General features: G+C 41.8%; 1 long non-coding RNA gene across 2 annotated transcripts in view; it reads left to right on the forward strand.

The window, feature by feature from the left end:
- LOC137616706 (uncharacterized) overlaps positions 1-22,864 on the forward strand; it is a 59,665-nt gene that overhangs the window by 16,037 nt on the left and 20,764 nt on the right. For both annotated transcript variants that reach the window (XR_011039491.1, XR_011039492.1), the window contains exon 3: positions 19,829-19,990. This is a non-coding gene — a long non-coding RNA (uncharacterized lncRNA). The remainder of the gene's footprint in view (positions 1-19,828; positions 19,991-22,864) is intronic.

A 22,864-nucleotide genomic window follows, 5' to 3' on the forward strand; every position in this document is an offset into this window, starting at 1 on the left:
TCCTGATGTGCGCATTGCGCGCCAACGTTCGCCCACAATCTCAGGGAGGTTTTTCTTCACTGAACTCGACGTGCACCTGCTCGCCAGCGCGCATCTGCGCCCCCTCTTCCTGATATGCGCATACGCGCCATCGTTCGCCCATGCACCCATGAACTTCGGATCTGGGCGCAGGCAAGGAGTTATTCCTTCGCCTCCTCGCCAACGTTCTCTCATACGTCTGGCCGCGCATTTCTCCTGGCCACGCAACTACGCTCCTACGATCTCCTGGTTCCTGCCTCGTCGCGGAGTTCAAGAAGTTCCTACGCTAGCGCACAGGCGCTCACAGATTCTTCTGGACTCGCAGCGCCTCCACTTCACCGCGCCGCCCAGGAGATACATAAGTTAGCGCACAGGCGCTCACAGGCATCCCTGGGCTCTCCTTACGCGCCAGCGATCTCCTATGCGCCCGCGCGATTCGTCGCCTGCGCGCAAGCGTTTTCAACGCCAACGCTTCAATCGTCGTAGGTTTCCTACGCGCCCACACGTTAACTCTCCTGTACGCGAGGGGTTTGCTACGCGCCATCGCTTGCCCACGCGCCATCGCTTGCCAACGCGCCTTCACCCGCCTACGAGCCATCGTGCCTTCACCTGCCTACGAGCCATCGCGCGCCATCGGTCTCCCGGCTGCCTGCGCTCGCCTTTACGTCCGCGCAGCCACGCGAACCTGTGTTCGCCCGCGCGCGGACTAGCTACGCGCCATCCCTCGCCGAACGCGCCATCGGTCTCTCGACCTCCCGCGCTCGCCCTCACCTGCGCGCCCGCGCGCACTTTCACCCGCACGCCCACGTTTGCCCGCGCGCCCAAGTTTGCCATCGCGCGAGCGCCAGGGTGATTTCGACCACTATTCCCGTCGGATTATCGCAACCTGGCGAGTCTTCTGGGGTGCGTACTTCCAGTTCACGATCTTCTCCTCATAAACGCAGAGCATGGCACATACAAGAGCAGGAAGGATCTTCAGAGAGGTCTGGGCAACATTCTTCTCCTTCCTTTCAGGCAGGCCCCATCATCTCTACTCCTCAGGATCGTTCGATTCCCTTTCCCCTATCGGGAGTCGCTGACACTGCGTCTGTCAGCCGTCAGCAGAGGAGGTACTTCGAGATCATGGGGGAACCTGGTTTTAGCCCTTCCTCTCCACCATTCTGTGGAAGGCTCTCCCCAGGGAGTTCTTCTCTCGAGAAGTTCTCCGCCCGGCAGGTGACATTCTCGTCTTCGGAGATCTTGAGCCAGAAGAAAGCCGCAAAGTGTGGCTGGCTGTCTGGCTTGGATCACCAAGTTTCGAACTTGTGGGCAAACTCGATGTTGAAGCATTGAGATGCAGTGACCGAGAGGTTCCTCTCGGAGTCCCAACCATGGATGTCGGCAAGCTCAGACACTCTTCCACTCTTGGAAAGACCTTGTTTTGAGCCCAAGGACAGGGAACGGACAGCTGAGAGGTGGAGAAAGCGAATCACGGTTCGCTCCTCCATAGGCGCTTGCATCCAGACCCTACAAACCTCCAGCGTCTCAACAACAGCAGCCTCGTCAGCCTAGGACATCGGAACCATCCCCGGCAGCTAAGACAAGGTGTCTAAACAGCAGCCCCCTCCTGTCAGAAGCAAGAAGGGCGGGAAGTCCTTCTGGGGAGGTAATAATCCTGAGGGAGCGGCCGAGGCCGCAAACGCTAAGATTGGCAACCCCCCTGCAGGGTCCCTGTTGGGGGGATGCCCAAGGTTGCGCGCTCAGGTGGCAGCAGCTCGGGGCCGATTCCTGCACGATCTCAGTGATCAGCCAAGGATATCGCGTCCCATTCTTTACATCTCTACCTCCGCTGACAGCAAATCCAGTGTCGCCGAGCCCCTATGCCATGGGATCGGCAAAGGGGCTAGCCCTTCGGGCAGGAATCGAGACCATGCTCTAGAGGAGGCTCTCCAAAAGGGCATCGACGGCTCCCCCCACGGCTTCTTCAGTCAACTCTTTCTTGTAAGAAAGCGTCCGAAGTCTGGAGACCTGTCTCGATCTCTCAGCCCTGATCAAGTTTGTCGAACAAACTTCGTTCAGCGTGGAACAGCAGAGCCAATCAGGCTTGTAGTGTGACCACAACTCTTCATGTGCACACTGGAGCTGAAGGACGGGTACTTCCAGATCCCAATCCATCCGTTTTCCAGGAAGTACTTGAAATTCAGCCTAGACAACAGATATACCAGTTCAAGGTACGGTGTTTCGATCTCCCCGCAGCACCGCAGGTGTCCTCCAGAATGTTCACCCTGTTATCTTCATGGCCACACAGTAGCGGCATCCGTCTCCTTCGCTTTCTGGATGACTGGCTATTCCAGGCAGTCTCGGAATCGACCCTTCCTCAACACCAAGACAAGCTTCCGGGACTTTTCCAAGGTCTAGGGATCGTGGTAATTCTCGGGAAGTCTTCTCTGCTCCCATCTCAACAACTGGGATATCTAGGCATGATATTAGACTCCAATCTCCAAGCCTTCCCATCAGATGGCAGGATAGCAAGGCTGAGGAGAATCGCAGAACCTTTCCTCAGACGAGGAGAGCTTCCAGCCCAATCTTGGTTATGCCTCCTAGGTCACCTTTCCTCCTTGGCCAGGCTAGTTCCAACGGACGCCTCAGGATGAGATCCCTGCATTGGCGGCCCAAGTCCCGGTGGAATCAACACAAGAATTCCCCGGACATCTTGGTCCCTTTGGGACCTGCGGAACGAATGGACCTGCAGTGGTAGTTGACCTACGGAAACCTTTGCAAGGGAATGGATCTTCTCGTCCTTCCCCCGCATTTGATGCTGTTCTCGGACTCTTCAAAACAAGGGGGGTGTCCACGTTCTGAATCAGGCCTATGGTCAGAACCAGAAAGGTACCTCCACATCAATCTGCTAGGAATGAAGGCCGTAGTCTGGCCCCTCAAGACTTCCAACAGACCCTGATGAGTCACTCTGTGGACGACAACTCCACGGTAGTGCCTTTTGTTTCAGCAAGCAGGGAGGTACCTTTTCATATCAACTTTCTCATCTTACAGTGGAGATACTGAGATGAACCGAAGTCCACTCATACCCTATCGGCTCGTTTCATTCCGGACAAGGAATGTGCTCTCCGTCAGTCTGAGCAGGACTTCACAGATAGAGAGTACCGAGTGGTCTTCGGCCCCCCTTGGTAGCCAACAGGTCCTGACCTTGTGGACCTGTTTGCGACAGCCTTGAATTTCAAGCTGCTGCTGTACTACTCCCAGTCCCAGACCCCAAGGCACTCTGGAAAGATGCCTTTCTACACGGTGGGACAACATCGACGTCTACATCTTCCCACCGTTCTGTCTGTTGAGAAGGGGGCTCAACAAGACCAGACTATCGGTCAACCTGTCGATGACTCTGATAGCTCCGCTGCGGCATCATACAGAGTGGTTCCCGGAACTTCTGCATCTCCTGATGGAACTTCTGAGAGAGCTTCCCCCACGACACGAGCTACTCAAACAACCACACTGCGACATCTACCACAAGCCGTAGCATCGCTTCGGCTTCACGCCTGGAGACCATCCAGCATCCCCTCAGAGAGAGAGGCGTTCCGCAACAAGTTGCGGAGTGGATGTCTCGACACCTGCGAAAGTCATCCGCAGGGGTCTACCAGGCGAAGTGGAGAATCTTCTGTGGTTGGTGTTGTGGGAGAGGTACCTCTCCCCTTGATGCCACTATTCCAGCAATAGCGGAGTCATTGTCTATCAGCGGGAGGAGATGCTCCTTTCGCTCTTGGCAGTGGAAGCCTATCGCTCAGCCTTTAGCCTGGCCTTCAGGCTGAAAGGAATAGACATTTCCTCCTCGCTGGATCTTTCTTCGCTCATACGTAACTACGAACTTACCTGCCCCAGTCGGAAGTGAGACCTTCTCCTGGAACATAGTTCGGGCTCTTAGGGCTCTTAAGAGATCTCCTTACGAACTATTATGCCAGGCTTCTGATCGTCACCGGTCTTGGAAGACGGTGCTCTTGCTCGCTCTGGCCTCGGCCAAGCGTGTCAGCGAACGTCATGGTCTCTCGTACGGCGTCGCCCACTCAAGAGGATAGGTGGAGGTAACGTTCAGGTTCGTCCCTGAGTTGGTTACTAGACTCAAAATCTGGGAGTCCCGGACCTTCGGTCGACTCCTTCAGGATTTCGAGTCTCTGTTCTGTAACAGATGACCCAGACCTTCTCCCACTAGGCCCAGTAAGGAGTCGGAAGGGTTATCTTAAAGAACAGCTGCAGTTCGTCCTCGCGTGCAAGCCCTGTTTGGGAGCACAGGGAGGACGGAGAGGAGGGTCATCAAGAATGCCTTTTCAGCCTGGACTCAAAGGGTCATCCATCACGCCCTGAATCCAGATCCTCCTCCGTCACGTCGCCTTAGGGCACATGATGTCAGAGACATCGCAACGTCCCTGGCCTTCAAGAGAAACTACTGTGACGCAGGTGCTACAAGCTGGTGTCTGAAAGCTCCTAACGACCTTCACAGCCCACTACCTGCAGGACGTGACCTACTGGAGCCTCGATACGTCTATCGGCCCTGTGGTGGCTACACAACAGCTGGTCTAACCTCAGGCTCCTTATTGGACAGGTAGCAGAAGGTTTAGGGCATTGTTATCCGGTTTTAGACTGCATGAATGAAAGAAGTATGTCTGGCCCTTACTTCTTTCTTCATCCTCCCCTCTCTTGGGGAAAGCAGCATCCTGGGTTCTCTGCATAGATGACCTCAAACCTCTGCAGGTAAACTATGCTTCCTTGTGTTCCTAGTATTGAGTTAATACTGTCGCATCCCCCATACCCTGACGAGGTGATATTGGGAACGTCCTAGCCTAGAATTCAAGCTAAAGGACTTCAGGTCGACTTCCTAGGACAAGTCACACAAGCTTATGTAGGCCGTACGTTTCTTGTGTAGCAAGAACTTGTGAGGTGCAGGGACTCTTTTTCTCGAGTGCTGCTCACTCGGATTCTGAGTCCCCGGGTAAGCCAAAACCAGTAAGGCTGGGGACTTTCTACCCTTCCTAAGGGTAAGTTACCCTATGTAAATAGCTTGGTTTGTATTTCGGTTATGGAACAAATGACAAATTCGGAGATAATTTGTATTTTTCCTTACCATACAAACCTTAGCTATTTACACATATTTGCCCGCTAACCCTCTCCCCCAAGGCAAGTCCTACCTCTAAATGAAGTGAAGCAGTTCATCGGTGTGTGAGGGGGGAGGGGTAGCTAGCTACCACTCCCCTACCCCCCTGCTAACTAGCGTGGGGGTAATACACCCTCGATAAATTCTAATGGCTCGTCCTTTCAGCTACGCCGAAAGTAAACCCCCCTTATGTAAATAGCTAAGGTTTGTATGGTTAGGAAAAATACAAATTATCTCCGAATTTGTCATTTTAGAGTTATCTTGCCCTCAGTCGGAAATCAGATTGCCACTGTGAAATGTAAAAGTACTCCAAACCCTGAAAGGAGCACCTCATGAACCTCTTAGTCAAACTTCAGAATGCTACCCGACTCTAAAGACACTTTTCTTCTAAGCCCTGGCCTCTGCAAAGAGAATCAGCGAGCTACACGGTCTGTCTTTGGCATCGTCCATTAAAGGGGATAGTGTCAAGTGACACTTGACTTCATCCCTGAGTTTATTGCCAAGACACAGAATCTGGCTGTTGTGGGTCTTAAATTCCAGTCCTACTGGATTGAGAGTCAATGTACTGTAGCAAATGATGCAGATCAACTGTTATTATGCCCTGTAAGGGTGCTAAGGAAATACCTGAAATGACTACTTGAGCTTGACCATAGATCAAAAGACTTTTCCAGTACAAGTAACGTCAAGAGGAGGGTTACAAGGAATTCAATATCTAACTGCATCAGGAAAGTCATTGAACGAGCCCTTCGAGTGGAATCGCCGCCTCCTGCCCGGAGACCTGGCGCTCGTGATGTTAGGGGAGTTAGTATGTCCTTAGCGTTAAAAATAACTTCAATGATACGCAGGTCTTGCAGGCGGGTGTGTGAAATGTGAGTCTACTTTCACCACCCATTACCTGCGAGACGTATCCCTCAGGAGCCTCGACACATTCTCCGTAAGTCCTGTGGTGTATGCATAAAATGTGATAACACCTCAGCTCCCTAGTAGGACAAGTAGCAGTTGGTGGGGAAAAGATTTTACCTGGCTGTAAGTCTAGTATGATCGACAAAGGAATGGCCTTCCGCCTTTCATTCTCCTCTCTTTGGGCTTGAGTAAACCGAGGAACTCGACAAGATGACCTCTGACTGTAGGTGGGTATCATCGTTCCATGTGTATTCTAATATAAGCATATATAGTTTCATGTCCCTGTTTTCCCAGCAAGTTGGGAGTGGGGTAATGTCCAGGTAAGAAAGGCATTGCCAAGTGAAGTTGTACCTTGACGGGCCACATTGCTTAATTGTCATGCCTTCGCAAAATTGTTGACGGGCCACATTGCTTAATTGTCATGCCTTCGCAAAATTGCTCAGGCCGTTATCTCTCATTGGGAGTTGGTGAGGGGATAGGGTGCACTCTTCCACAGCTCGTACAAACCATAAGAGTCACACCCAGGGTCAGGGACCAGCCAGTTGGTCTTGGACTTCCACCCACCTACTATGAGATTCAGGGCCTCTGTAACACGGTTTTTTTGCAATAACTTTTTTTCTATGAATTTCATAAATATAACGCTTATTCAGAATGCACATTATATCTACACATAAATTTTGACTATATTTTGCATTACTTAGGTTGAATAAATTTGATACTTTATTGAGTAAAAGTGACGATTTTTGAAGACGGGCCAACTTACTCAGAGAAAAGGTTTCAAACGCACTCGTTACGTAACTTATGACGGCATTTCTTCTCTTTCTTGATCAATGATTGGTTATACGAAACGAAGGCTATACCTCTGCCAACAATAACACAAAAGTGTAAATAAAAGCAAAGCAGTACACCTTTATGAACTCTGAAACCTCTCCAGTGAGAATTGTCATAATGAACAAACGAACAAAATATGTTAATAAATACAAAAACACTTCGATTATTTGTCTAACTCCCAAAATATGTTTCCTAAGAAATTACAGTCTACTTTATAGCTCACAATCAGACTGACAAGGTGTAGGGAATAGTTGGTAATTTTCAAAAACGTAGTAGACAAGCTTGATTTGATAACTGCTATATCCAATGTCAAGCAATTTTTATTTATTGTCTATCTGCCGATCTATTTACTGTAAAAAAAAAAAAAAAAAAAAATAGCCGGTACTGTATTTTGCTTTAAACTTTCACCAATAATTATCATCAGAATGATGACTTCATGAGGCTCCACCCACTTTAGCCTCGTTATAATTCTGGATAACACTGAAGGCTATCATGGGCATTGTTGGATCAGAAAATCAAAATTCTGGCTATAAAAACTTATTTCTCGAGTAGTTGTAAGAAGTGCTAAATGATCCTCAACAATCCCAGCAGTTGGCCTAAACGTTTAATTCATGTATACTACTGTTGCGGCATTACTGCTACAGTAGTATTACTACGCTAGCACAGACACCCCACCCACATTTATGTATCGTTCCGCCATTCATAAAGTCTGTGTCATTTTTTTTTTCACTGTGCAATAAGCCATGGCCTCCTCAGAATTTAAGTTTTATATTAGATGATAGGCTATTTCATTAAGCTGACAAATTTATGGCAACTGGGTATGTTATTGCCGATGTTGAAGTAAAGATAAAGTTTGGTATCATTCCTTCATTGCATTATCATCTTTACTACTATTTGTTTTGCTACATGTAGTAATTATTTTAAAGGATAAATGAATTATGTTCACTTTACTCCTATAAATTCCTGTAAGATGTACAAATAAAACTCCTAAAACTATTCATGATTTATTTACAAAATGCAGTCATGCCCAAAACATAGCCAACACGGTCGTACGGCCTAAGAAGAAGAAAAAAAAATTATATCGGATGATCCGTTGGTCTGATGGAGAGTTTAGCACAAAATTCTCATTTTAACAAAAATAGTTATATCAAGACTGTTTACATACAATCTCTCTCTCTCTCTCTCTCTCTCTCTCTCTCTCTCTCTCTCTCTCTCTCTCTCTCTCTCTCTCTCTCTCTCTCTCTCGGTGGCATAGTGAATAGTTAATGGAAATGTTCAAAAGCATGAGTGACATTACAAGTATTATAATCATATTACGCTAAATACAAATCAGACCATAAACATTGGATTTAAACTAGAAACTGAATAATTACCTATTCAGGCTATTGTAAATATGGCCATGGGATTTCTCTTGACTGTATAAAGTTGCAAGTTGTAAGATAAATGCAGTTTTGCAACCACAGGGGCAATTCCAATTCCTGCTAGCCATTCTTGACTGTTATGGGTTCCAGAGCCGATGGAAGAAGGTGAATGGGTGTCCGGTGGATGGGCGGGGCAAAATTTTGTCAAAAGGTGTTTACATTGCTTACGTAATGAATGTTTTTGACTCTTGGCTTGTTATCACTGGCCATGGCATCGGCTAGATCATTTTTACTCTATAAAAATTAAAACTATCGGGTTTAGGTTATTGAAAATGCTGACAAAATTTGTATGTGGTTGTAAAATATACATATTTTGGGCCTAGGAAACAAGCTTGTTGCATATGCAGATGATGCTACTCTCTTTGCATCAATTCCATCCCCTGAATGTAGATCTAGGGTTGGTGAATCCCTTAATAGAGATTTAGCTAGAATTAGTGCATGGTGCAAATTATGGGGTATGAAGTTGAATCCTAACAAAACTCAAAGTATGATTGTAAGTAGGTCAAGGACGGTGGCTCCTCAACATCCGGATCTCAGTATTGATAATGTTTCTTTAAATATGTATGACTCTTTCAAAATTTTAGGTGTGATTCTCGACAGTAAATTTACTTTTGAGAAACATATAAGGTCTCTGTCTTCTTCAATTGCACAAAAAATAGGCTTATTGAGAAAGTCTTTCAAGATTTTCGGTGATCAATCTATTCTGAAGAAGTGTTTTAATTCTTTCATTCTACCTTGTTTTGAGTATTGTTCTCCTGTTTGGTCTTCAGCTGCTGATTCTCATCTTAATTTGTTGGACAGAAACTTACGGTCTATTAAATTTCTTATTCCTGATCTAGATATTAATCTCTGGCACCGTCGTTCAATTAGTTCATTATGTATGTTGCATAAGATTTTTCATAACTCTGACCATCCTTTACATTCAGATCTCCCTGGACAATTCTATCCTGTTCGTAATACTAGGCAGGCAGTTAATTCTAATAGCCAGGCCTTCTCCATCACGAGACTCAATACTACGCAGTACTCTAGAAGTTTTATTCCAGCTGTTACCAAGTTGTGGAATGATCTTCCTAATCGGGTGGTTGAATCAGTAGAACTTCAAAAGTTCAAAGTTGGAGCAAATGCTTTTTTGTTGACCAGGCGGACATGAGTCTTTTTATAGTTTATTTATGACATATTTGTTTTTGATGCTGTTGATAGTTTATATATGACATGTCTGTTTTGACGTTACTGTTTTTTAGAATGATTTATTGTTAAATTATTCTCTTCATTTATTTATTTCCTTATTTCCTTTCCTCACTGGGCTATTTTTCCCTGTTGGAGCCCCTGGGCTTATAGCATCTTGCTTTTCCAACTAGGGTTGTAGCTTGGATAGTAATAATAATAATAATAAATAATATGTCAACTTTCAGCTACATCCGATGCCTTGATAAGGAGCAAAGTCCAAAAAACCGTGTTACAGAGGCCCTGAATCTCATAGTAAGCGTCTCCTTAGTAAAGAGCTGAAAGGTTTGTATTTAGTACTGGAACAGATGACAAATTTGGGAATATTTTCCATTTTCCTAACCATACAAACCTGAAGTTCTTTACATTTACTGGCCTGTTGTCACCTATTCCCTGGAAATCCTGCCTGCAATTGCAAAGTGGCTTGTGTTGGCTACTGCTTGTGTGAGCGTAGTAGTAGGTCTACCCCCTCCCCCCCAACCAGCGGAGGGGAGTAACACCTTGCTAAAAGTTTTACAGCTAGTTTCAGCTGTCTCCAAAGTGCATCCCCATAGTAAAGGGTTTCAGTTTTGTATGGTTAGGAAAAATACAAATTATTTCTAAATATATCATTTTAGATGCAAACTATATTCTTCAGCAACTGTATCAGTTCTTTAGCAGGTGCAGATGTGAATTTTTATTTTATTTATGTAAATGACGTTTATTCCAATGAGACCATGTCATCCTTTGAGCTCAACTCTATGTGAGCACTGAGCAGTCTCATTGAGATCAGTGCCGCTCATTGAGATCAGTGCTTTTGTAATTAAAGCATCATTTTACTCTTTCCTGAATGTTGGAAATCACAACCGGCATCTTCAGAGTTTTCATGAACAATCCTCCCCCATTTAATGTTTCAGAAATTCTATTAGCATAGATATAGTGGCATGTCCATCAATGATCACCTATCATAATTCAATTCTAATGCCCCTTGTTACAGAAGGCATGTGTAACACAGAAAGCAGCAGCATAGCAAATGGGAAATTAAGGCAAAATAAGTATATTCAAGAGAGAGTGGGTGAGAGTGAATGTTTGGCTTATAAACTTGAGTAGAGGAGAGAGACAGAGTTGCAGCAAGAGCCAATTAAATTCACAGATTGCATATTGAGATTTGCTATGTACAAAATATACAAAATAAATGATACAGAATTTTCATGATATTGCAATCTTTTTTTTTTAATTTGCTAGATAGAAATAGCTATGTTATCCACTATGAAGTCCATGAGCCAATCCTATTTTCTTGATATGTTTTTAATACCCCAAAAGGTATTTATTCATGCACAGATACAAACTTCCGAGTGTTTATGGGTCGCTCTTAGTCTCATTTCTCTACGACCAGACAATCAAAGAAAAGGGGATTTGATTGCATCACATTACGGTTGATTTTGGTTAGGATTTCTACCCTCCTAATGGTGAGTCTCCATAATAAAGAGCACAGGGGTTCATATTAGGTGTTAGAACAAATGACAAATTTGAAAGTAATTTGTATTTTTTCCAACTGCAAAAAATTTAGCTCTTTACTCATACTTGACCCGCCATCACATATCCCCCAGAAATTTCTGCCTGCAATTAAAAAGAAAACTTCATATCACAGGTTGTGTGTGTGTGTGTGGGGGGGGGGGCTGTCTACTGCCCCACAACTATCGGCAGGTGGTTATACCTCAATAAAAGTTTTATGGCTAGTTGTAGCTTTCACTGAAATATTTATCCATAGTAAAGAGCTGAAGGTTTGTATAGTTAGGAAAGATACAAATTCCTTTTCAGATATGTCATTTCAATATTTAGCCGCCTTATGTATAATGCTAAATTTAACTACCAAATCACTACAGTACTGAACTTCTATAATTTATTCTGTGACTTACAAATTGGCTCATTCGGGTGAGAAAAAGAAGTGGGCCATCAGTGTCGTTTAATGGATCCTTTTTGGGCAGACCTCTGCAATTAATAGTGGATTTCTTCATACCCTTGTCAAAAGAATCTCCTCTTAGTCTTGGCAGGGAAAGGCTATTGCTTCGCTAATTATATTCTCAAGACCTTCCTTATAAAAAAACTGATCATCTTTTCATCTCTAAAGCCCTCGGTGATGGAAAAGTTGCTTACTTATCGACACTTTTTGCTAATATGAAATTTTAGGACATCCAGAGCTTTATGGGCTGGTCTGGTCATAGGGTGTTTATAAGGGACTACCTGAATTCATTTTAAGTGGTTCAACATGTGTGCATGGTACATGGCTTGTTCATGGCACATATTATTATTATTATTACTAGTCAACCTACAACCCTTGTTGGAAAAGCAAGATGCTACAAGCCCAAGGGCTCCAATAGGGAAAAATAGCCCAGTGAGGAAAGGAAATAAGGAAATAAATGATGAGAATAAATTAACAATAAATCATTCTAAAAAACAGTAACAACGTCAAAACATAATGTCCTATATGAACTATTAACAACGTCAAAAACAGATATGTCATATATAAACTATAAAAATACTTGTGTGAGCCTGGTCAACATGAAAACATTTGCTCCAACTATGAACTTTTGAAGTTCTACTGATTCAACTACCCGATTATTATTATCATTATTATTACTATCCAAGCTACAACCCTAGTTGGAAAAGCAAGATGCTACAAGCCCAGGGGCTCCAACAGGGAAAAATAGCTCAGTGAGGAAAGGAAATAAGGAAATAAATAAATGAAGAGAACAAATTAAATAATTATCATTCTAAAATAAGAAACTACGTCAAATAATAAACTATCAACAACATCAAAAACAAATATGTCATAAATAAACTATAAAAAGACTATGTCTGCCTGGTCAACAAAAAAGCATTTGCTTCAACTTTGAACTTTTGAAGTTCTACTGATTCAACCACCCGATTAGGAAGATCATTCCACAACTTGGTCACAGCTGGAATAAAACTTCTAGAGTACTGTGTAGTATTGAGCCTCGTGATGGAGAAGGCCTGGCTATTAGAATTAACTGCCTGCCTAGTATTACGAACAGGATAGAATTGTCCAGGGAGATCTGAATCTAAAGGATGGTTAGTTATGAAAAATCTTATGCAACATTCATAATGAACTAATTGAATGATGGTGCCAAAGATTAATATCTAGATCAGGAATAAGAAATTTGATAGACCGTAAGTTTCTGTCCAACAAATTAAGATGAGAATCAGCAGCTAAACACCAGACAGGAGAACAATACTCAAAACAAGGTAGAATGAAAGAATTAAAACACTTCTTCAGAATAGATTGATCACTGAAAATCTTGTAAGACTTTCTCAATAAGCCAATTTTTTTAGAGGAAATCAGACAGAAAAGGGGACCCATCAGCCAGGTCCCTCAGCAGAAGTACCAGGACAGGCTTCTTGCTCTTTTTCTGGGGATTTCTCTTAGGAAGTGAGGGTATGACTTTTTAGTTATTCCTACATGAATCCTAACTTATGCTCTTTAATAGGAGCATGTTTTCAACAAAGACACTGGTGATTAAAATTCATAACAAAGTGGTATTAGTTACAGCAAGGTGGTATATAATCCCCACTTACTCTACAGGCTACTGAGCATCCACTTTTTCAGATGACAGATAATACCGACATACTTCAGGGTCCTCATATGGCTGTTTTAATCTTTTGCTTTTTAATTTAGATGAATGTGTTGGAAGATTATCTGGTACAAGGGATGTGTTAAGTAGAAGAAAGGATTTGGAGTTATTTCCCGAGAACTGTAGCTATGTGACAGTTTTCTGTGAATACCTGCCAATAACCACATTCTTCTTCTTGTTAGACGTAATTTCTGTTTGCTCTTTATTCCTGAGGATGTTTCCATTCCTTAGAAATTGATGTTCTCCATGAGAGGGAGGAGGTTTTTCTACTGCTGATTGCAAAGGGTAAGGATGCATCCCATTCATGAAAAGGTACCAAGAACGTATTACCTGGTTGTGATGTCTCAAAGCGTACTGTGGTCTTTCCCTGTGGGAGTGTCATTGTCAGCCTGTACGACCCTGTAGAAGGTGAACTTAAATTTCCTCCTCCTCTTCAGCCTTAACTTTGTTGAATAGTCTTTTTTGCTACTTGTAGAAGAGAAAGTGCGTATAAGACATCACTGAAGAAGTCCAGGAAGACCGATTGATAGGAGTTGCCTTAGCATGACTTCTACCATTTCTCTCTCCATGGGAAAGACACTATGGTATCATGAACCTCCCTCTAGAGTGAGTGCCAAGAGTTGTCCCATAGTGGAAAGAAACAGTGACACACAACATTACGGAGGTATCTGGGTACTCGGTATGCGCGTACTTGCACCTTTTACCTGTGCTTGGTCTCTTATCGGGAGAAGTAAGTGCTGAGAGTAGTCCCATAGCAGGAAGAAACATTGAGAGAATGCCCTGATTCTAGAGCTCTGTTTGGCTCGTACCTTGGGGGGTTGCTTGGCAAAAAATCCTATAGAAGGAAAAGTCAACACAAACAACTTCTCAGTATTGTGCTGAAAGCAGTGACCTTGACCAAACCTGCAAACACTGTAACTTCTCTTTCAAAGAAAACTTCATCAAAGAAGGATCTATCAGCTGTAGTTGTGAGTCTCAAGTCAATCTCTACCTACCTTTGCAAGGGTGTACATACCAGGAGCAGCAGCACATACCAGTAAAGTACCCAGCACAGAGTTGTCTTTAGTACGTACCTCAGTTGTTCATCCACCTTCTACTGCTCAATCTTGTACAAGATTAAGCACGCTCACCTCATTTAGGATGAAGGGCTCTGCTCTCATTCTTTTCTTTCTTCAGAAAGTTACAGATCTCTCCTAGGTAAACATCAGCTGAGCAGCAGGATCGTTGGGCAGTTTATGATCTACGATCAGCACGAGCTAGATGACTTTGGTAGACCATCTCTTCACAGACATTGTTGTCTTCCTTCCCTAGCATACCAATTGCATTGAGAATGCTTGCCAGAAGACCATTATTCATATGCATTAGCTTCAGGCGTTCAGTGTCAATAATATCCATGCGCTCAGGTTTCACACGCCAGGTCTCTAGGAGAACCACCACCGAGTGATCGGTCACAGTGAGATCAGTCATGTTATTGCTCTTCACGTGCTTGGGTCGACTCGATTGGATGCTATGTGAAAGGACATCTCATGATCGAACACCTTGCAATCTGATACCGCGCTGTCGGACATCACACTTCAGATACCACATGATACAATCCCTCTCGCCTACTCGTCAAGTCTCGTAGCATTCCAATTACACCACTTACTACCTGCTGCTTCTCAACCTTCTACACCTTGGGATTAAGAATTTTCTACATTTAGACACTGAGACCGGTCTATGCAACTAGTTTTCCACATCCTGAGACCAGTCATGGACATGAGATCTTCTCACCAGTTCTTGCATTGAGATGAAGCAGGTGACTTCACAAGACCTCTGAATGCTCTTATGATCATTAAGAGACTATTTATCAGCAAGACTTCTCACCAGCAATAGGACTACAAGCTGCTTAGTGCCAATCTTACATTCTCCCATCAGAGCTAAAGTATTTAGTGCTTCTTCCTCAAACTTTCAAGCTGCCATCTTTTCATCTACAGGGTATCACTCCTGTTCTGTTTTCGGTCTAATTCATGAATACACTTAAACGGATTTTCCTGAGCTACGCATTGGCCTGTCTTGTGTGACAAGAGAAACCCTAGGACATTATTGATCCAATTTCCAATTCCTGATCAGTGAAAACAGAGAATCAAAGATAAGTCTCCCACTTTTGGGGCATCATGTTATACCCCCAAGGAAATATAACATCCGTTATTTCTGTCATCTTGTTTCCTTTTAAACTATCCCAATGCTGTTGTCTATTATTATTAAACAAATTCTTAATTCTCGGTAAAATTACAGTGGATGGGATACCCTCCTGGTAGGAGCTCGGCTGCAGCATTCTTTTTTAGTAAATCTGCCTTCTCATTCCCAGACACATTTACGTGTGCTGGAATCTAACAAAATCGAATTGTTATACCTCTTGGTCCAATAATAAAAAGCCTCTCTAAAATCTTTAAAACGGAAGGGTTACTGGAATTAAAAACTTCTAAAAGCTTTTAGTACACTTCGTGCATCACTGAAAATGCTAAAGTCCTGTTCACACGATCGTGCATGCCCGACGGGCAAACAGTGATACCAGACCACAATAGTTAGTGAGAATGTGGGTTAACTATGTCAGAAGCATTAAAACCACAGACAGGGATCTGGCACCATACAGTGTTTCCAGATCCCTGCCTTTACTTTTCCCACTTCTGATGTCATCAACCCTCATTTTCACTAACTATTGTGGCCTGGTAACACTGTTTGCCCGTCTGGTAGGCTCGATCATGTGGACAGGGCTTTAAATTGCTCTCTAATTTTAAAACTTTTTTTTTTTTTTTCTTTTCTTTTTTTCAATAGCCGTTAGTATGCCATATAATTTGGCAGTAAATATAGATGTTAGAGGAAGTACACCTCTACAATTGATAGCATTACTATATACTCAAATCCAATACCTGCATCAGATTTAGTCATCAGTATACATGAATGTTGATTCCCTATGTTCTGCAAGATGTTCCATAAAAAGAGATTTGGCTTTTAAGTAAGTCATATTCTTTATAATACCAATAAAATATTTACAGATAGATATCTCTGGTAATATTCATGGGCGAGTTGATGATATCTTAAATGGAAGCACCTTAATTCTAGCTATATGAAGAATGTGTACCAATTGTTTTACCAAAAAATCATAAGGTTGAGGAGATTTTGGGTGTAACTCAAAATATCTACACCTTACAAGGTTTGCAGTCTGATATGCTAAAGAATTAGGAAGTCTGTGTAACATAAACCAATGCCAAACGATAGAAAACTCAGCGTCAACAAGGATTCTTGGGATAGGTGAGGTTCTAAAGGCTCTTGTTGCCAATTTGATACCAGTATGGGTTGCTGAGGAGTATATTTCACACCCATGGCTAATTTTTTTTAAAAATTGAAGCCGTGTATAACTTTAAAAGTTATGGATGTATGGAACAAAACTTTTCAAAGATTCAGAGCCTCGACATTTTACTTTTAAGGCTTTCAAGTGAGGAATTCATGTCGGCCTACAATCAAATGTTAATCCTAAAAATCTAGCTTCACTTACACATGGGATCCATTGACCTTTGATGTACATATCTAGGTCTGGATGTACTCCTCGAATACGACAAATGGACGACAGTAGTTTTGCTTGTCGAAAACTTAAATCCATTCATATCAGCCCACTGAATAATTTTGTCAATTGAGAGTTGTAGTTTTCTCTCAACCAATGCCATTCTAGCTCCAGCAAATGATATGGAGAGAATATCTTTGGGAATGACAGAGGATATTCCATTAATGACTAATGCATGTAGGTTTGCACTTGCACACTGTCCTAGAGTACCCATCCACCTTAACATTTCCTCTCTGACAGTGTTTCACCTACTCTTAGAAAAATCTGTAATACAAATGCTTGAATGAACAATGTTAGCTCTCCTCTCAGTCCCAAATTATGAATGGCTCTCTAAGTATGCCATATCTCCATGATGTATCATGCTTTTTGAAGATAAAAAAAGAAAATTGTTACATGGTGCTGTTTGGAAGTAAAAAAAAAAAATTGTTACAAGGTGCTGTTTGGAAGTAAAAAAAAAAAAATTGTTACAAGGTGCTGTTTGGAAGCAAAAGGTTTCACAATTAGAGGACTGGAGTCATATCAATGCACCAGTCGTTGGGTGTATTTTTCTAAACCCATACCAGGAAGGTGATAAAATCCCTTTCTTCTCCAGATACCACACCAGTTTTGCATTTACCATCTCCATAATCTTGAATAAACAAAATGTCAATGCAATTAAGTAGCAAGTGTGGAATTAAATTCTCTTTCAGTATAAAGAGCATTGTAAGATTTCTTTTTTTGTTGTAAAATTTAGCATTTTCCGTTCTTCAATGCTTCTGTACTCGTGACCAGGAGCTGCTTCACACTTGTATGATACATTGGAGAAATGATCGGCAAAGGCATTGCCAACCTTAGTTGTTCCAGTCACATACTGACCATTCACCTTCAACTCTGGTCGTGGGTTGGGGGTAAATGTGCCTGATATCATTTTTAATTTCCTCCCTACAGAAGACGATGGTATTTTGCTGTTGACTGGGGAAACAAAAGATATCCAAAAGTGGCACCTAATTTCTTTCATGGCACAATGGAACCGTTCTACATTTTTTGTTTTACCAAATTCTTCTTTGTACAGTGTCAATGCAGTCGAGTCTGATTTTTTTGTGGCTCTGTGCAGGACAGTTAGTTCTGAAGACCATTTGTGGCTTCTGCTGAAGGTCGAACTTTAATCCTTTCATTTTCAATAATGATATGGAAAAGTTCACCAGCATCCTGGAAAGTAAGGATTATCATTGGTGTTCATGGGACTTTGTGTACTTTCCATACATTTATTTGACACATGGCCATTTATCTCCTCTGTGAATTCACACAGGTCTTTGTTAAAAACTAACACCCTTCCATGGTTGTAATTTATGTGGGGTTTGACATCTAATGTAATATCATCATTACTTGCATCTTTTTCAATCCAGTCAATAGTTCTAAAAATATCAAATCCTCTTGTACCTTATTGCAAAGAGTAGCCACTATATTAACCCTTTTACCCCCAAAGGACGTACTGGTACGTTTCACAAAAGCCATCCCTTTACCCCCATGGACGTACCAGTACATCCTTGCAAAAAAATGCTATCAAAATCTTTTCATATTTTTGACAATTTTTTGAGAAAATTCAGGCATTTTCCAAGAGAATGAGACCAACCTGACCTCTCTATGACAAAAATTAAGGCTGTTAGAGCCATTTAAAAAAAATATACTGCAAAATGTGCTGGGAAAAAAATAACCCTCTGGGGGTTAAGGGTTGGAAATTTCCAAATAGCCTGGGGGTAAAAGGGTTAAGTTACTAATTTTAATAATATTACATATTGCATTAAATGCTTAGTCATGATTATTGTAAGATATTCAGGAATCCCATTTTTCATCTTCAAGTTTATTTCTTATTTATTTTATACATCCATAAAGGTAGTAGGTTGGCCAGGACACCAGCCACATGTTGAAATACTACCGCTAGAGTTATTTGGGCCTTTGACTGGCCAGATAGTACTACATTGGATCTCTCTGGTTATGGGTCATTTTTCCTTTGCCTATACATTCACCGAATAGTCTGGCCTATTCTTTCCACATTCTCCTCTGTCCTCGTACACCTGAAAGCATTGCCAAACTGAAGGGAATCCCGCTAGTTCTGGCAGAATCAAAATTTGATTTGTGGGTTTTAAACCATGGCTGTGGCTATCGGGAAATCTGGCGGGATTTCAAAATAATTCGTTTATATTGCAGTAATTTTCTTACGACTGTTTAGGGACTTATTATAATTCATGCAATTTTAGAATTTAAATGGTTCCAAGATAATTTTTTATAAAACATATAGAGGAATACTAGAAGTGGACTCAGAACCTAGGAGGGTAAAATAAATGGGCTCTATTATTAGGTTGTAACCTTTTTACCTGCATGTTATACATGTCAGAAATATTCTCTCTCTCTCTCGTTAGTGTTAAACGTGAATACTGACTAGTGAGCGTCTCTCTCTCTCTCTCTTTCTCTCTCTCTCTCGCGTTAGTGTTAAACGTAAATACTGACTAGTGAGCGAAACCAATTAAACAATGACCCTTGACCGAGAAGTTATATTAAAAGAAGTAAACAACTTTGGTTACCCTTATGAAAGATACCTATGTTTACACTTTGGTAAGTATATTGACCTTAACAACTTGGGAGAATTGCTTAGTGCATTTCTTAACCCTCTTACCCCCAAAGGACGTACTGGTACGTTTCACAAAAGCCATCCCTTTACCCCCATGGACGTACTGGTACGTCCTTGCAAAAAAATGCTATAAAAATTTTTTTCTTTTATATTTTTTATATTTTTTTGAGAAAATTCAGGCATTTTCCAAGAGAATGAGACCAACATGACCTCTCTATGACAAAAATTAAGGCTATTAGAGCAATTTGAAAAAAAATATACTGCAAAATGTGCTGGGAATAAAATAACCCCCTGGGGGTTAAGGGTTGGAAATTTCCAAATAACCTGGGGGTAAAAGGGTTAAGGTGTGAGGTACCCCTTGATCAATTTAAAAAGTTTGTTTTTAGCATAGGTTGCTAATGGAACGGTCTCTATACTATCTAAATTCATGTGTGAATTGTTTTCCCCCCACAGAAATGGGTCCAAATTACCCTCATTCATGCAGGAAAAGCTGGGAAAGTTTTTTTTGTTGAAGGATTGGTTAAAGCCAGTGGAAAAAAGCAAGAGAAGTGCATATTGCATATAAGGATACGAAAGAATCTCTGGGTATATATGCCCAATTGTGAAATCAAAAAGGTAAGTAAAGCAAATTATTATTAAAATGAAAGTTCCATGCATTTTCATGACATTTGAAAAATCTATTGGTTTCTAGGCTGAAAATGCAGGTTTTGAAGGCTTGTCTGGGTGGGTTTTAATTCCATATTTGGCAACTCTTGCTTGACAACACTGAGAATACCAAACAATTCTACACTCAAGGGGTTAACTGCTGCTCTGTAATTTAGTCCAAAATCAAACCATCGTTCTCTTAGTGTTAGGTAGTGTCATAGCCTCTGTACCCTGGTATTCCACTGTCTTGGGGTAGAGTTCTCATGCTTGAGGGTATACTCGGGTATGCTATTCTCTTGTATTCATCTTCCTCTTGTTTTGTTCAAGTTTTTATAGTTTATATATGAAATACTTATTCTAATATTGTTACTGTTTTTAGAATACATGTATTTTATTTTAGGAATTATTTTCCTTTCCTCAAAGGGCTATTTCTGGGCTCGACCTGTGCCGCTCCGTGAAATGCTCCTTTAGCATCATTTCTAAGGTATATAACTGCTATATATTACCAGAGAAAAAAGTTGCATAGGAATGCCAGGGATGAACCCAGCTCGCTCACCTATATTAGGTGTCGGTATATAGTAACTGGGGAGTGAAAACCACTACCAGAGGTCTCGTGCCATTTATATATCTCCTCTTCAAATATCCCCGTTACTACGAGGTGCCGTTCTACATCCACTACTGATTGCTACTACCGCTACCTCCACCCACGCCAACATCTTCACTCCTTTCATAGCATCTCTGCTGTTTACCCGCACGTTATTTTGCTCTGCGTTTTCGGTTTTTTAAGTGCTTTTCTGTATTTTCTCCCCTGTTGGAGCCCTTTGGCTTATAACCTCCTGCTTTTCCAACTAGGGTTGTAGCTTAGCTTGTAATAATGATAATAGCAATAATAAAAATAATAATAATGATGATTATGATAGTACTCAAATAATTTATATTGATTATCGTAATTTGTCTGCATTGGAATTTGGGTAACAGGAAGAATTCCGTTTCCTTGTGTTACCCAAATTACTCAATTTTGGAACAGCAGTAGAATGGTCCTTTTTAGTTCCTGGGTCATCACCCTCTTAATGAGAGAAAGCCTTGATGAAGTCATTGCGCTTCAGCACGGCATTTCATTCCCGTGCTGAATCTTGGTGACGGGCAAGAGGGCTCTCGAACTTCGGGAAATTGCTCCCCCAGTTCGAATCTAAATTTCTCTCTTTCATCTATTTCTTCTGCTTAATATTACTTCGACCTTCTCTTAATTTTATCAACTTTCTTTCATCAACTTTCTTTCATCTTGCTGTCCTATCTCTATGATTATTATTTTTCTTAGTTATATATATATGTAGATGTATGCATAAATATATATATTTATTTATTGTATTTGTTCATGTATTTATTTATCTATTTTTTTTTCTATTTTATTTAAATGGCGTGGATATTTCCACATTCGTTATTACTGCCTGCTTAGATGAATGGGAGAAGGGATCACGGTTGGGAGGTACAGTATTCGCATTCAAAGCTATATATGAGAGTATTGGATGATCTCAGCCATCCCAAAGATGGTTTGGACCTTTTTGGCGGAACTACTCTCAAGGGTTGGGTCATCGGAATCCAGGGGGATCCAATCCTTGAGGTGGGACTCTTGGCTTTTGGCCGGAAGCCCATCATTACAGATATGGGGAGGATGATTCCATATTACTTTGGTCTCAGTCCTAACAGGCGGGTTTAGCTTACACCTGTGCCTCTATATCTGTTTTGATGCTATCCTTCGGGTAGGGTATGGAGTGGACCATCGGGGAAGTATACTCTCATTGTGCCGATAGTGGAGAATGCAAATTTCCTTTCCAACGTATGATACTTTCTTATAATTCTCAAGCAGGTACCCCAACAAAACAACAACAAAAAACCTGAAAATCCCACCCCTAAATATGGACCCTTCAAATACTGACTCCCCATCCCCTGGATTTGCTGACTCTCCCCCGGCACTGTTGACGACTTCTGCTACTGTAATTAAGGAAAACTCTGTTGACGACCTTCGAACTAAAAAGGACCACTCTACTGATGTTAAAAAATCTAGCAATTTGGGTAACACAGGGAAACTACGATTCCTTCATGTTTCCCAAATCCCATTAGAGACAAATTATGATGATATATATAGAGCATTTGAGTGCTATGGATTGATAAAGGAAATAAGGATGAGATTTGGAGATGAAAAATGGGACTCTTGGATATCTTTTGAAAGTCACGATGAGGCGTTTAATGCCATAAGTAATATTAGTAGTATCAAAATTGACGAATTGAACATCATGGGAGCTCTTTGTGATAAGGTCCCAAAGGAATTGGATGTGTACAAACCTGCTGATTGGTTTGAAAAAGATAGAAATGTACCCATGCCTTCACAGAGAAAACCCAAACCACCAATGTGGCTCTTAGCTGAATCTAAAGGGATAATAGGGAATTATTTTAAGATATGTAAGTTTATCCAAAAAAAAGTAGGAACCATAGCACCTGGAGATATATCTCGTTTTGGGAAGAACAGTTATCTCATCCATGCCAAATCTTCGACTCAGTCTGCAATACTGTCTAGCTTACAGACAGGCAGTGATGAAATTACATTGGAAATGAAACCTCATCTAAATTTTAGTTATGGAAGGGGAGTGGTCTTTAATAAGGACCTATACGAATTTACAGAGGAGGAGATACTTTCTATGTGTCCATTAGATGTATGGAAAGTGCATAAGGTTCCTGGAACTTCAATGATTATACTCACTTTCCAGGATGCTGATGTACCTTTCCATATTTTTATTGAAAATGAAAGGATTAAAGTTCGGCCTTTCAAACAAAAGCCCCTGCAAT

The sequence above is a fragment of the Palaemon carinicauda genome, chromosome 22 (assembly GCF_036898095.1).
Source record: "Palaemon carinicauda isolate YSFRI2023 chromosome 22, ASM3689809v2, whole genome shotgun sequence".
Classification (NCBI taxonomy): Eukaryota; Metazoa; Arthropoda; class Malacostraca; order Decapoda; family Palaemonidae; genus Palaemon; species Palaemon carinicauda.